This window comes from Dasypus novemcinctus, chromosome 2 (assembly GCF_030445035.2).
Source record: "Dasypus novemcinctus isolate mDasNov1 chromosome 2, mDasNov1.1.hap2, whole genome shotgun sequence".
NCBI lineage: Eukaryota > Metazoa > Chordata > Mammalia > Cingulata > Dasypodidae > Dasypus > Dasypus novemcinctus.
In genome coordinates this window covers 171,718,002-171,735,184 of record NC_080674.1, presented here as the reverse complement: position 1 = coordinate 171,735,184, position 17,183 = coordinate 171,718,002, and the positions used below count along the sequence as shown (strand labels likewise).

At 36.1% G+C, this 17,183-nt stretch overlaps 1 protein-coding gene across 3 annotated transcripts in view; it reads left to right on the top strand.

The window, feature by feature from the left end:
• Positions 1-17,183, top strand: part of GABRB2 (gamma-aminobutyric acid type A receptor subunit beta2) — a 282,363-nt gene that overhangs the window by 5,970 nt on the left and 259,210 nt on the right. The window contains exon 3 of one of the 3 annotated variants that reach the window (XM_058281797.2): positions 2,568-4,209. The exons of the other annotated variants lie outside the window; for them this stretch is intronic. The gene's annotated coding sequence lies outside the window, so the exon portion shown is untranslated. The remainder of the gene's footprint in view (positions 1-2,567; positions 4,210-17,183) is intronic. 3 annotated transcript variants of the gene reach the window in all.

Sequence of the window (17,183 nt, the reverse complement as noted above, 5' to 3'; positions counted from 1 at the left end):
TTTTGCAGCCATTAATGCCTGCTCATTGTGATGTAAAGTTTCATGGGTTTAACAAGTATTAATTCATAGTGTCATGTGTCCCCATTTCAGTGTCATAAACAATAATTTTAATGCCCTAGAACAGGGGTTCTTAAGAAAGGGTCCATGAGCTTGAATTGAAATTAAAAAAAAATTATTGTGGGGCGTGTTGGTGCAGGTATGATATATTTATTAATAATACACAGTATAAGTGGACTTAGCAAGGGGTCTGTGGCTTTCACCTGACTGGCAAAGGGGTCTGTGGAACAGAAAATGTTCAGAACTCCTGCCCTAGGAAATCCCCTGTACTTTACCTATTTAACCCTCTCCTCTCCCCAAGTCGTTAGCAACCACTGATCTGTTTACCATTCCTGCAGTTTAACTTTTGCAAGTATGTCATATAAACAGAATCATAATGGAGGTAACCTTTTCATACAGGTTTCTTTCACTTAGCAATTAATGCCTTTAATATTCACCCATACCTTTCTGTGACATGATAGCTCTTATTATGATGCTGAATAATATTCCTTTGTATGGATGCAATGTGGTTTGTTTATTCATTCACTTCTTGAAAGACATTTTAATTCCTTCCAATTTGGGGTGATTCTGAATAAAGCTGCTATAAACATTCACAAGCAAGTTTTTATGTGAACATAAGTTTTCAAATTAATTAGGTAAATAGCATTTTAAGAAACTGCCAAACTGTCTTTCATTGTAGCTATATCATTTTGCATTTGTATAAGCAATAAATGAAACTTGCTATTGGTTGGCATCTTAGCCAGCAATTGTTGCAATTGTTGTCATTTTTGTTTCTTTTCTTTCTTTCTTTTTTCTTTTTTTTTAGCATTCTAACAGGTGTGTTGTGGCATCTCATGATTGTTTTCATTTGCATTTCCCTACTGAAAAATGATATTGAGTATCTTTTCTTATGCTGCCTTGCTATTTCTATGTCTTCTTTGGTGAGATGTATATTTGTATCTTTTGCCCATTTTTAACTGTTGTTGTTTTTCTGTTATCTTATTATCGAATTGTCTTTGCATATTTAAATACATATCTTCGACTAGATAAATTATTTGCAGACATTTCTCACAGTCTCTGACTTGTCTTTTTTTCATGTAGTGTCTTCTCCAGAGTGAAATTTTTAATTTTAATAAAATCCAATTTAACTAATTTTTTCTTTCATGGATTGTGGTTTTGCTTTTGTATTTGAAAGGTCATCACCAAACCCAAGATAACATAGATTTTCTCATGTTTTCTTCTAGAAGTTTTACAGCTTTTCATTTTACATTTAGTTCTATTATTTATTTTTAATTATTTTTGTATAAGATATAAGATCAGTAACTAGGTTAATGTTTTGTTTTGTTTTTAAAATGGAGGCCCAATTATTCCAGCAAATGACCTTCTTGTTGAAAAGGCTGTACTTTGTCCATTGAATTGACTTTGTACCTTTGTTAAAATTAAATTGTCTAAATATGTATGGGGCTATTTCTGGGCTCTCAGTTCTCTTCCACTGATCTATGTATCTATACTTCCCCAATAACAAGTTGTGATTACTGTAGGTTTATAGTAAGACGATATCAGGCAATGAGAGTCCTCCAACTTTGGTTTGTTTCCTCATTATTGTGTGTTAGCTATACTGTGTCCTTTGCTGTGGCACAAAATTTTTACGATCTGTTGATCTCTACAAAATAGCTTGCTGGTATTATAAGTAGAATATTACTGAATCTATATTAGCAAGATTCAGTCTTCCAATCTAAGACCATGGAATATATCTCTATTTATTTAGACCTTCTTTGATTTCTTTCATCATTATTTTGTATTTTTATGCAAACATATCCTCTGCATATTTTTTTACATTTATACCTGATTGTTCACTTTATTTTTGGTGCTAATGTAAATAGAATTGTTATACATTTCAAATATCAGTTTTTAAATTTCTGGCATTCAAAGTATGGCTTAAAACATAGGCAATGTCATATATTGTCACTGCACTTAAAATTCAAACTCCTTACCCTCATCTCCAAGGCTCTGCCAATCTCTCTAAAACTAATCTCATAATAGTTTAGCCATCGATTCTTAAGCTCCAAACTCACTTTCTTTTCTGTTTCTTGGCTTATTTTAAACTTGTACCTGACTCAAGCCTCTCCACTTGCCTTTCATTTTGCCTGAATTTCTCTTCTACAAAACGTGTTCTCTCTGACTCTGGATCCTTTTATTCTTCATGTGTCAATTCAAATTTCAAATGTATGAGAAGACTGTTAATCACTCCATCTGCAACAACCTCTAGTCTCCTATTTCACTTCTCTTCATATTTCCTTGCTTCATAGTCTTTTTAGCACTTATCGCCATTTGACATTATTTTGTTTATTTCTTATTCTTCCTAATTATTTTCTGTCTTTCTCATATAAAATTAAAATTTGTGGAAGTAGGGACTTTGTTTTTCTCATTTACTGCCATATTCCAAGGGCTTATTAAAGTATCTGAATATATTAGACATTCATTTAAATGTTTGAATGAAAAAATCAATGTATTTTCTTTTCTTTTAACAGGGAGACATAACTGAAGTCAAATGCCTCAACTTCTATGAAATCTTCCTTGAGTCCCTAACCTGGAAGTGATTATTCCCTCCTCTGAGTCTCACTGAAATGTATTCCTTCTTATGTAATATTCATATTCTTGCTTATGTTTATCTTTTCTCTCCCATTGTACTACAAAATCACTGACAGCAGGGGTAGTATTCTATTTATCTTTGTGCCATCCATAGCAAAGAATCTTATATTTAATATTTTTAAAATCTATGACTATTTATTGAATGAAGAAATTAATAGAAAAGCTCACTAACTAGTTGCATAACTACTGGAAAACTACTTCACCTCAGAGTGCCTTATTTTCCCATTCTTTAAAATGAGGGAATCCAACTAGATGGGTAATTCTAAAGCTTTTACTTTCTTTTGAAGGAGATGGGCAGATACTGTCATGCTCCACTCATATCTCCTTGGATCTCTTTACAATTTTCCTGAACATTGTATCCCAGTGTGTTTTTATTCCCAACAGCAAGAACCTGCTTTCCCTTTCTGGAAGATGGCCCTCATGTTTCATGAGACAGCTTTACCTGTACACCGGGAGGACTAGACGTAAAAACCCCCAGGAAAGCCGCAAGCTAATCACTAAGGATGCAGAAGTAGAAGGGTTCCAGCTTCTTTGCGCCCTATACAGCTCTGAGTCTGACCTACTTAGTCTCTCCTACAAGACCCAGAGGTGACTTTGGTGGGACTTTGCCTGGCAGATCACCTTGCTCAGCCTCCTTCTCTTCCCAGCCTCTCTTCCTATCTCTCCCTGGCCTGCCTTTACTGGAAGCACGTCCTAATACATCACTTTCACCTGAACCCTCATCTCAGAGTTGGTTCTGGGAAATCCTACTCAAGACAGTGGTCAGAGATCCCTTTGTGAATCTGCTGAAAACTATAGCCCTTTGCTTCAAAATAACAAAACAAAACATTCGAACAAAAAATAGGCAAAAAAACACATTTATATAATCCATGGATTTCATGTTAAGAATGCTTTTACTGAATAATCTGCAGTGTCATTTCTTATTCTTAAATTCATTCACTCCTTCATCAAAAATTTAGTGACTGTCTATTATATACCTGGTGTCATTATAACTCATACAGGAGTGAACAAAATAAACTAGATTTTTGCTACTATAAGTTTATATTCAAATGAAGGAGGATGAAAATAAAATGCATTTTTAAAAAGCAAAGAGTGTTAAGTGTCACACAGAAAATTAAAATAGAAATTGGGTGGTTACCCACCCAATATATGGTGACAAGGTAAACTTCCCCAAAGAAGAGGCATTTAAAGTAAAAATTTGATGACAAGCAGGAGCCAGCCATACAAAGATCAGAGGATGGAAAGAGGGGCAGAGGTGATGACAACATGAGCAGAAGAGACAGACAGCACAAAGAACCTCAGTGAGAGAGACGTTTGGTAAAGCTGAGAATCAAAAAAGTTTCAATACAGGAGCTCTGGACTTTTTGCAAGATTTTTCAGTCAGTGCTCTAATATTAAACAAAATGAATATACTCCCTTCCACCCCCAAATAAAAGGTCCAAGAATCTGGAGCATGGTGCTTGAGAGAAAAAATGGCATGAGATGAGGCTGAAGAAGTGTTTGGGCACCTGATCACAGAGGGTAAGTCAGGGTAAGAAGTTTGGGCTTTATTCTTAGTAAGATGGAAATGATGATCCTTGCTAGTCTTACACTGGAAAGTTGACTACTAGAACTTTGATGTTCTATATCATGGGTTTGGATCTAAATTGTACTTTTATCTGTTCCATTGACACAAGTCCTCATTCTTATTTCCTTATATATTCCTCTCTTGTCACCTGGCTATGAGTTACTTGGTCCCTAGCTCATCTTTCATATATATTCCCTCATAATAGAAAGGAGGAAATGATATGATTAGTAATTATATGAACTAAAGATTATCTCTAAATGACCCTGACTCAAAGAATGATAACAATTTTCATGAATACTTACCCTGGTAAAATGAATTGGTCTTGCCCTCTGATTGGTGATAAAGTCCTGGAACATATAGGATATATGTTGCTGCTACTATCATTACTTTTGTCTATTTGTGTGAGCTGAGATTTGCACTGAAGGCCATTGTTAGTATTGATTTCTTACAAATTTCATTTCAAACAATAAAGCTAAAAATTCTAATTTTCTTCAGCCTCTTTAAAATTCAGTGGAAGGCGGTTTAAAAGCACAGTAGATATTATCAGAATCTGAAACCCAAGCAAAAAACAAAAAAGCCACAATATGGCTTCTGAAACATTTTTTTTTTCAGCTCTTTTACTGGCACCATCATGGTTATTCTACTACTCATGCCCCCTAACAGGAAAGGAGTCTTTCTGACAAAGCAAGCTTGATAAGACAGCTGGAGTCTCTTGGAGAATGTTGACCAGAGTAATTACTGTATTTCTGACAGCAGCTGTAAAGTTTCTGTTGCTAGGGTAGAATTTAACCCCATAGCAAACTTAACTCTAGGAATTGTATTCTTTGTTATATTCTGTAGATATGTATATCCAGATTTTAGTTAAGAAAATATGAGATATTTGATTAGATTAATGGCATAATTATTTCTATCTTGATACTCAAATTCAAAAGCTTTGCAAAAATATTTATGTAACGATAAGATGAAAATTTTAAGAAAAGAGTCTCCTTACTGGTCTTCTTGTCTCCACTCTGGTTACCATAGTTGAATGTACCCTAACATTTAGTTTACTTTCTAAGTGTGGTAGATTGAATTATATACCACAATTTAAATATGTTCTTAATTTTATTCCTCACTCTAAATTTTGGGCTTCTCCTAGCCTCAAAAGTTTAAACCAATAAATTTCCATTGTTTAAGCCAATCCATTAGTGGTATTTGTCATGTAACAGTCTGGTAAACTAAGACAGTAAACAACAAAACATAAGCTACCTTTCCTTGAAGCCAACCAAGCTTAGAATATTGCAGTTCTTTGAAAGATGTAGAGGTAATGCAGAGGAAAATGATGATGTCTCTAATCACCAACTGCCAAAATTATGTCTAATTTACAAGACACTAGGACTAACCACTAATGAATCACAAAGAGTTATGTAGCATAGACTCTGTTTAAGTCTCCGAGTTTAAGTTACAGATACAGCACTGAGATACATGGAAAAATAACTATCAAGAGTAAGCAGTAAATTAACAGGCATCACCATGATCAAAGGAGGTTCTTTCAGTGCATGGTTGCTGTACACGATTCTCATATTCAGGATGTCAAACTGTGAGAATAAAAATGCTACCCTGATTACACCAAAAGTGGCCATAGCAATGGTAGGTATTAGGTATAAAAATAGCAAACATTTACTAGTCATATGCAATATGTCACATGCTTTACATTTATTATCTCTAGTCCTCTCAACAATCGGTGAAGTAAGTACTATTAGCCGTATTTTTGGAAATGAATACTCTGAGGCTCATGCATACCCTCAAAGCAAGAATTCAACCAGAATTCATGTGATTTAAGAGTTAGGCCGCTCTCTCACCCAGGATGTCCCTCAACACATCAAAGCAGGCTTCAGGGAGGAGACTAGTTCTAAAATAAGTTTAGTACATACAAAACCTGGTTGAAACATTCAGCTCTAAAAGGAGTATCAATTTACTTTGTATAAATCAACCAAAAACATTTTAAGTCCCCAACCTTTGGAACATCAGATATTACTCACTTTTGTTTCTACCTTCTACCACGTGTATAGAGGCTTTAGATTTGCTTAAAAATGAGGAGGAAGCAGCCTCTCTCCTTCTGTTCTCCAAATTCTGCAATTTGTGTGTCAAGCTTGGGGATGTGGCCTGCACAGTCCTCCATCTCCTCTCCTCCTCCCCAGGGAACCCAGAGAAATTTTCCTCAATGGCTTAGGTTTCAGGAAAAGAAAAACCAGACTAGGACATGACTTGCAAGCCACCTTTCTTTTCACCTAGGGACATAATGCCTCCTGAGATAAGGGGAAACAAGGCCACATTGTGAAATGGATGAGGGAAATGACAAACACCGAAAGGAAAAGAGAGTAAATTAATATCAGTCAATCACTTTTTCACAGAATCATAAGCATTGAAGACAAGGAGGAATTAGATAGGCAAAGAGGATCAGACAGGATATTCTCACTCTCTGAGAGATTGTATTAGCTTATACATAGAACCTTGCTAGCCAAGTATGGGTCTAATACCCAAATCATTTGTATCACCTAGGAGTTGGTTAGCACTGTAGAAGTTCAGTCTGATCCCATCCCCAACTAATGAACCCAAATCTGTATTTTAGCAAAATGTCTAGATGACTTGCATGCATAAGGTATTTTCAAGGTGCAGTAAAAGGTCATTTTGGCTACAGCACAGAGTTTGTGCAAGAGAAAAAGGTTGACACTTTGATAAACAATGGCTGAACGAGATAGTCAAGAGTCACGAAAGCCATTTACAAGGGTTGGAAGCTTTCCTGTAGTTCTGAAGAACTATTGGAAGCTTTTGCCCTGGAGAATGACATGACCAAAGTGAAGATTTAATATTTATCCAACAAGGAAAGAAGGGGAATCTGTGTGTGAAAGAGCACAGTCATCTGTAGTCTCAAATCTTCTGTGTAAAATATTCCTCCATCAGGTACCTTCAGAATTCATAGGCTTTTCAGGCTATTGGAAGACTATTAAATGTGCTAACACTTTATGTGCAATGATGTTCCTCTTAATGACTTGTGAAAGTAATATAAGCTTTTGTCACTGAGTTCTGCAAAAAACCACTAGGAACTTTGATCCCAGGAAAGAGAGATTGAATGTTCATAACAAGTTAGACTCTCAAAACAAACAGACAAGATTCAGAGCAAGTGGGGCTTCAGAATACACTATATGAATCAGGCTCCTTAACTCTTCAGTGTGTACTTTCTGTCACCTTCCCTTTTGTGATTTGACTACTTCCTGAGGTAGGTCGGGTTGTAAAGTGCAGTGAGATGTTGTCATCATCCTCAAACAGCCTTTGGGTAAGTGGTTCAGAACCATCACTAAGTACTGGAATCACGTGGGGAACTTTACAAACTATAGCTGCCCAGTCAGAGCCCCAGACCAGTCAAACGGTTCCTTCTGGTAATTCTAACAATCAGCCAGGTACAACTAAATGCCCTCCAAAATGAAAATTACATAAAGGAAAAAAACGTATTTTTCTGGTTCCATGTATAAAGTAAAATACAATAGTCACCATTTATTAAGCCCTTAACATTTGCCAAACACTAAAACCATGTTTTACACACATTATCTGTTTAGGCTTTCCAGATAATTTGCATGTAAGGTACAGTTTTTATTATTATCTACCAGTTTCCAAAACAACAAACTGAATCTCAAAAAAAGAATGCATTTGGCCACGCACAGTATAGGAAGTAGTCAAACCAAGACTCATCTGAAGGGAATGAGACTTAGGACCGATCCTTGGTCCAAATAAAAAATTCTGAGAATTACTTGTGGATTCATTCATCCTTCCTGTCTTAACTCAAGACCTTTAAATGCAAAGTAATTTTTATCATGAAAGTAATATATTTATTGATTCAGTCCTCAATGCACAAAAATGTTAGCACAATTGGTTGTTTCTAAATGCCACCAGAACATAGTGTGGTGCCTTGGATAGTGCAGACATTCAATTACTGTTTTTCAAATGATGAAATAAGTGAATTCATGAGGACTTTTTAGAAGAGCACAGAGGCTTTCAATTAAATCGGTTTTATCACTGAAGAGCACTCGGCACAACATATTTTTAACAACCATTGCCTGTAGCTCTCCCTTATTTGGTTGGCCTCCTATATGTGGATCTTTCTGGCCATGATTGCCCTTTAATTTGGGGTGACTCTCTCATAGGCTCACTTTACTGCATTCACCCTGGAGGTCCTCTGTCCGGTCAGTCTCTTTCCTACCTCAGAAATGGGGTTGGTGGGGAGGAGTGGAGGCTTCACATTTGTTCTTCCTTAGGATGAATCCCTCTCCCCCCACCTCTCCTCCTTTCCCTCCTCCTCATCACTACTGCTCTAGGTCTGTATGACTCCTTCAGATTCCAATTCAAATGTAACTTCCTCATATAAGATATCCTGACCTTTCAAACCCACCTCTAATTCTCCCTTACAATCCATCCTTCTTTCCTTAAAGCATTTTATCACAAGTTATTGTGTACCCACTGGCAGATTTATGTATTCAATTGCTAGTTCTCCCACTAAAATGTGGGAAAGGAATAGTGCCTTGTTTACTACTGCTTTTAAGTGCCTAGGGAAATCAATACCTGACACCCAGTAGGTGCTCAGTAAAACCACTGACCATTTGCAGTTTCTAAGTGGAAGCAGGCAACACTGGCTTTCCTTGAGTTGCAGCCTTACTAATTGGTCTAGGATATATATAATTTTTATTTCTCACTTCAGTGTTCTCAGATGATATTTAAAAATAACCAACTCAATATGCCATGCTCCCATTCAACAGTCTACTGTTTAAGGGGAGGAATGAAACCATTTACCTGCAGGAAGTCCATTGAGGATCATTGTAAATTCATGAAAACTTCCCAGAAGCTGAAAGTAGCCTGAGGAAAAGAGTCCATTTGACAGAGGAGTCTTGTGAGATGACCTGTTAACCCAGGGAACAAATATTTTTATTTTATCTTAAGTCAATTTCCTGGCATTTCTCTGAGTAAACCTTGGATGGACTAGTTAATTTACACATATACCTGCACTCTTCTCAATATAAAAGGTTAAGGGATATACAGTGATGATACAGCCTTCATGGTTGTTTGGAAACAGAATCCATTCAATATAGAACCAGGGTTTAGTCTTAAAGATTTTCTAGGAAATTTTATTTTTATTGTTCAATGTAATGCATATCCATTTCATCAATTTATGTCAACCAGTCTTGATAACATATCTACAGTGTGCTTTACAAATGCTCCCTGCAGCTGGAATGCAATAGAGATCTATAGCAAGGTATTCGAACTCCCCACAATATCAAGGATATAAGAATTAAACCTATGATGTGGGGTAGGGAAGAGCCTGGGTAGCAAACATATATAATAAGCATGTCATAAAGTGAGACATAGCGTAATCAAGAGCCTCACTTTCATATTCAGCTAACAAGTTGTTATGGCACTTAATGATAAGGTTACCAGCTTTGGAACCAGCTGACCTTTGGTTTAATTCTGTTTCTGATATTTACCAACTTTGTCATTTTCCACGGGCATAGAAGCAGTCACCTCACAGCCATGATGATTAAAATATATAATACATGTAAGGTGTCTTACCTAAAACTTCTCAAAATTATGCATCACTGATATAGCCACTTGGAGAAAGAAAACAATATTGAGTCAAGGCAGAAGTATTCATGTAGAGGGAGATATGTAAAATTTAGTCACTCGTTCAATACATATTTCAGTTTAGACCTGCTATGGTCTGATCCAGTGCAAAATAAAAAATTTTTGACCTGAAATGTGTACTTTATAAACAAGCTAAAAATACTCTTCAGATGAGAAGATAATGAAGGGCCTAAGGTGACAGAGAGAGGCTGACTGGAGTTGGAGAGAGCGGGCACTCTGAAAAGGTGATATGTGAAATGATATGACGCTAGCCACGGAAATACACATAGGACAGTAAGGACAAAGCTCAGGGGCAGGACACTGTAGTGTAAATGGAATTCCGTGATCGGGTGGCCGAATGAACAAGGTTCCGGAAGTAATTCTGGGTCCTACCCTAGAGTACCTAGAAAGTCAGAGAGCAAGATGGGTAGGAATACCAAATAAGTAACATGACCATAACAGAAAGGAGCCTGAGCTTCTGGAATGAGACAAGGAAAAAGAGCCTGGCTGAAATAAAAAGTTTCCATTGTTATACGTTCTTAGGGTACTGCTTTAGACTAGGCAAAGAAAATTGGACCCCATAGTTACTAGTTTCTCTCAAAGGTACCAATGGACTGACTCTTAACAGTATTTCATCACTGATTCTGATGCCATCCAGGGCTTGTTTCTTCACTCCAGATTCCATTTCCTTGCTGGTCAAATTATAGTGAGATACATTTGAGAAATCAAACTCTAGCATTCTAAATGCATTATATTCTTCATGAAGCACCCTTCCAAAAATAGAGTAGTAAAGAGGTCCAATTTATATTTTTAAACAGTCTGTTTTGAACTTTTTACATTATCCATCAAGGGGCCTTATAGTGCCCCCTCCCCCTTACTGATTTTCTCTACATTTTTCCAAGATTAGAGGCAGATTCAGTGGCAGATAGATGATAGACAGATAATAAGTAGATAGATAGGTAGATAGATGATGAAAGAAAGAAAGAGAAAGAAGGAAAGAAAGAAAAAAAGAAAGGAAGGAAGGAAAGGAAGGAAGGAAGGAAGGAAGGAAGGAAGGAAGGAAGGAAGGAAGGAAGGAAGGAAGGAAGGAAGGAAGGAAGGAAGGAAGGAAGGAAGGAATAAAGAGGATTCAACATACAAACCATAGGTGAAGAATGATACATTTCTTTCAAAGAAAGTAGCTTTTTATTTAAATAATAAATGGTTGATGTTTTTAAAATCATGTTGCCCCTTTCCTCTGCTTTCTTTAAATCACTTTACAAAAAAATAACCAAGACTTTGTAATTTCACTATATTAAGATAACTCTTCTTTTGTAAGCTTATAATAGTACCAACCTATAACACTAATCTTTTTAGTTCATAGTCAAATGCCAACACGACTCCCACTACTACCCACATTCATTTTTTGCCTTGCTATCTGTGTAGTTGCAGACAAGATAATTAATCTTTCTGGTCTCTGTTTCCTGTATGTTTGCAAAGAGTACTAAATAAGCTAACATATGTTAAGCTATTCCCAGTGCCCAACACAGAGTAAGTACAGGGTAAATGCTGATTATCTTGCCCTAGCTCAGAAACTTACTGCTTCAGAATCAGATTTCCCTATATCCTATATGCTAATAAAAGTAGGTGGAGTTAAAAGGTCCTTCTACCCAGGTTCTTAGTCCAGGTTTTGTTTTGGACATCAAACATTTGTCCCCCAAATTCCTGATCTCTCTTCAAGGTTCTTGCTAGGATAAGCATTTATTCCTCTAACTACATTGGTGACTGATATCATCAGGTTCCTTTTTACCTACATCATCACACTTTTTTATCTTCCCCCACTGATCTAGAATCATCACACCTCATCCGCACTTGGCAACCTATAAACTTTCTTGATTTACCTGAATACTTCAGGATTTCAGGAACTTTACTTGTGTGGCTTCTTGTACGGTGTTTAATATCACCACCTGGATGAGACAAACCTGAATTGGAATCTTGAGTATTTTATGAACTGGTTATGTGAACATGGGCAAGTCCCTTAACTTTTTACAATCTTAATTTCCTTATCTGAAAACTGTGGATGGCAATTTGAATCTCTGAAGTTGATGTGAAGATGAAATGAAATAAAGCATATTAAGCACTTAGCATAGAAACTAGCACAATTAAGTACTAAGCAATGATGGCAATGGAAAATAAACACACGGAGAGAGAATAAGACAGAGACAGATTGATTTAATCTTATTAAGACCTAAATACTAATTAAAAAAAATAAAAAAAAAAAGACCTAAATACTGCTAAGAGAGGCCATGCTAAGAAGTTCTGACCTGGGCATGATAAGGAATTTATCACCCATTTTACTTGCATTAGGAAAGGAGTTATTTACAGTTCCCATGGGCACATGAGTTATTTGAGCCAAGTTCACAGGGTGTGACTCTAAAAGCACTAGGAGTAACAAAATATTTCCAAAAATACAGAAGAAGAAAGAAATGGTAATTTATATTAGCTACCCCTTCTCCTCCATAATCTAAATCCTATGTATCCTTTAAGGATGATAAATTTAAAATTGCCTCTCCATCCTCTTCTTTTTTGAAATGCTTCCCTCTTCTTCAGTTTACGCTAGTGCAAAAATTTGTTCCACCCAAATGAGACTTTGCCTCAATGGAAATGAATACTCAAATATATTTCGAGGGGATTTATGTCAATAGAACCTAAATCCAAAAGAACATTACGAAACAAACTGCTCTGATGCCCTGCAACACTGTGAATTGTCAAAAGCAAAAATGTCTACCTTGGCATCGTCATTCATCACATTGCCTGAGGAAAATTATGATCTCAAAGGAAGTAGGAAGAGTTTGAGAAGTGAGAAGTGACATTAAATGATGAGTTCTGCTCCACAGACGCAGGATGCTGGGAGTGCTGAGTACTTTGTTAAGAGATTGTTTGTGAATGTGTCTGTGATTTGCACCATGAGGAAAACTAAAGGGAACGTGAAACCTCATTTCAGGGCTGCATGTGACAGTGAAAAAATAAACAGGCTACATTTTATTAGTGGTGTGATTTTACGACTTTTGTTGAACCTGCAATTTCCCCCCTCCTCCATTCATTCTTCCACATATGTTTCTGTTAATCTTAACTCACTCCTAAAAACAAAAGAAACAAAATATCATTATGATGAGTAAGAAGCTTTTGATATCCATCTTCAGCACCCAGTTTAGCACTGTGGTTCATAGTACCAACACTGGAGTCAAGTTACTTCACCTTAATTTGCCTCAATTTCCTTCTTTGTTTTAAGACATTGTTGAAGACAGTAATAGTATATACCTCATAGGGTTATCAGCTATAATTGCTACATCATTTAGATCATCAGCAAATTTTCCTGATAATAAATATTTTAGGCATTGTGGGCTACTCAACTCTGTAGTTGTAGCATAAAGGCTGGCATCTATAATATCTAAACAAATGAGCATGACCATGTTCCCATAAAATTTTGTTCATAAAGCAGGCAGCAGATTTGACCAGTATCTCATGGTTGCCCAATCCATGATGTAGATCATAGATTTTTAGATCTGAAAAGAACATTGAGCGATCACCCAGTTTGAGACCTCATTTTACAAATGAGGCAACTGAAAAGAAGTTATAACTTGTCTACCACTACCCAAGAAATCACTCAGCTATTTGTTAAAACAAAACAACTAGCTATTGTTCTTGCCTCGATCATCCTATCACTCACATTTGCCGAGTTCTGAAAATACAGTGTTTATTTTAAAGATACAAATATTTCCCCTAGAATGGATCTCAAACTTTCCACTGGTATTAAGTTCATTCCCCAGAATCAGACCATGAGAGAAGGATTCCTGTGCAAGTGATATACTAGTGGAAGAAGTAAGTCAGGGAAGTGGAGGAAGCCAAGCAAGGATTTGATTTCAGACAAAAGTCCCACAGAAAGCAGGTTCAAGCCTGATCTGACAGGGGAGTTTTGGAGTAAAAATTGCTTAAGAGTTGTCTTATTCCCCACATCATAATCATTGGTTTATGGGCACCTGGATGGCTGGAATCCCTATATATTTCCCAGGAGCTCAAAGCTACCCCCACTGGTCCAAGGGTGGAAATCTTCAGATGGTGCAGGTGCTGGCAATAGAAGTCAACCCAAAGATGGTATAGGGAGGTAGAATAAAAAATAATCTGAGGGGATCTGGGCAAAGTAGAAATTTTTTCCCTACATGGCCTTAATAATAGAGGGAAAAATAACTTTTAATATGCAGAAAAGAGATTTCTGCTGATGTGAGATATTTATATGAAGTTCCTTATTTTATCTATAAAAATTCATATGCATTTTGTGTTATACCTTAATATATTAACAATTGCTTAGGGGTCTTTCGAAATCTGTGAGCTTGAATGGCTATCTTCAAAAGTTGTTTTAAATGATACTCGAATTTATAAAACATTTTATTTTGAAATAATTTCAAACTTACAGAAAAGTTGCAAAAACAATGGAGAACTCCAATACACCCCTTATTCAGAAATCCAGATTTCAGATTTGCCAACTTTTAATATTTTGCTATTCCACATTTGATATTCCTTCCCCCCCCCTCTCTTTTCGAAACATTTGAGAGTAGAATTTGAGAGTAGACTGCATACATAATGAAATTTTAACTCTTAATACTTACATGTACCTTTCCTAAGAAGGATATTCACCAATGAAAGTACATGAGAGTTATCGAGTTCAAGAAATTACATATTAATATAAAACATAGAGTATATATATATTTTAATTTTTTCAACAGTCCCCATAATGTCCTTTTTGGGGAATTTTTTCTTTTATTACTGGATCCAGGCCAGAATTATATACTACTGGTTTTTAATTTGTTTGTTTTTTAATGAGGTACCAGGGAATGAACCCAGGACCTCATACATAGGAAGCAGGCACTCAAACCACCGAGCTACACCCAATCCTCCATGTCCTACTCTTAATTGCCATTGTCTTTTTAATTGTAATAAAATATACAACCTAACATTTCTCATCTCATTCTCTCCAAAGCATGCAATTCAGTGGTATTAACCACATTCACAATGTTGTGCTACCATTACTACCATCTGTGATGAACAGTTTTTCATCATCACAAAAAGAGCTTTGCACCTATTATGCTTTTACAACCTATTCCCTCTTCCTCCTACTCCTGGCAACCTGAACTCTAATTTCTGTTTCTATGAACTTGTATATTCTCCTTACTTCATATAAATGGAATTGTGAAATACCTATCCTTTTCTTCGCTGACTTATTTCACTCAGCATAAAGTCTTCAAGGCTCATCCACGTGGTAGCATGTATCAGAACTACATTCATTTTTACAGCTGAATAATATTGCATTCAATATATATGCCACATTTTGTTTATTCATCTATTGATGGACACTTGAGTTGCTTTCCCCTTTTGGCCATTATTAATAATGCTGAATATTGGTATACAAATATTTGCTTGATATGCCCTTTATCATGTGAGATTTTGTTGAGGACTTTTGCATCTATTTCATAGGGATATTTGTCTATAAATTTTGTTTCTTGTGATAATGTACTTTGGTACTAGCTTGATACTGACCTCATAGAATGAGTTAGGAATTATACTATCTTTTTTATTTTTGGTTGGATTGTTTTTGATTATTGATTCAATCTCTAGTTGTTGGTCTGTTTAGAGTTTCTACAGCTTCTTGAGTTAATTTAATTTGTGTGTTTCCAGGAATTTGTCAATTTCATTAGGTTATCTAATTTGTACATACAATTGTTCAAAGTATCCTCTTAAAATTAATTTCTGTAAGGTTGGTAACAATGTCTCCCTTCTTTAATTTACGATTTTTGCTATTTGTTTCCTATCGCTATTTTTCTTTGTCATTCTAGCTAATGGTTTGAGAAATTTATTGATCTTTTGAAAAAACAACTTTAGTTTTGTTGATTCTATTGTTTTTCTAGTCTGCATTTCATTTATCTCTATTATAATCTTTATCATTTCCTTCCGTCTATGCACCCTTGGTTTAGTTTATTCTTCTTTTTCTATTTGTTCCGGGTGTGAAGTTAAGTTACTAATTTGAGTTCTTTCTTCTTTTTATGTAAGCATTTCTAAGTTTTCTTCTCAGCACTACCTTTACTATATCTCATAATTTATTTTTGACTGTGTATTTTCACTTCCATTCATCTCCAGATATTTTCTAATTTCCACTGGGATCTCTTTTTGGACTCATTGATTGGTTGAGAGTATATTGTTTAATTTCCACATATTTACAAATTTTCAAGGTCTCTCTCTGTTACTGATACCTAGCTTCATTCTCTTTTGATCTGAGAAGATTCTTTGCATGATTTTAATCTTTTTTAATTTATTTTTTTTAAAGATTTGTTTATTTATTTATTTATTTATTTATTTATTTATTTATTTCTCTCCCCTTCCCTGCCCCACTGCTGTTTGTCTGTTCTCTGTGTCTATTTGCTGAGTCTTCTTCTTTGTCTGCTTCTGTTGCTGTCAGCAGCATGGGAATCTGTGTTTCTTTTTGTTGTGTCAGCTCTCCGTGTGTGCGGCACCATTCCTGGGCAGGCTGTACTTTCTTTCACACTGGGCGGCTCTCCTTATGGGGCGCACTCCTTGTGCGTGGGGCTCCCCTATGCGGGGGTCACCCCTGCGTGGCAGGGCACTCCTTGCATGCATCAGCACTGCTCATGGGCCAGCTCCACACCGGTCAAGGAGGCTTGGGGTTTGAACCACGGACCTCCCATGTGGTAGACGGATGCCCTAACCACTGGGCCAAGTCCGCTTCCCTTTTTTAATTTATTGAGAATTATTCTGTTACCTAACAGCATGGCCTATCTTAGAGGATGATCCCTATGTTCTTGAGAAGAATCTGTACTCTTCTGTCATTGGATGAAGTGTTCTATATAAGCCTAGTAGGTCTAGTTGGCTTATAATATTGATCAGGGCTTCTATTTCCTTACTGATATCTTCTGCTTAGATGCTCTGTCCATTTTTGAAAGTGGTGAATTTAAAACTCCTATTAATGTAGAATATGTCTTCCCTCAAATCTAAATGTTTACTTAATATATATTGGGGCTCTGTTGTTAGGATCATATAGATTTATAATGGTTATATCTTCTTGATAAATTGACCCTTTTATCAGTTTTATAATGTTCTTCTTGTACCAGTAACAGTTTTTGATTTAAAGTCTTCTTCGTCAGATAACGTCATAGCACCTGCACTGTATTTTACTTATCACTTACATGGAATTTTTTTCCCCTTTCTTCATTTCAAACCCACAAATGTC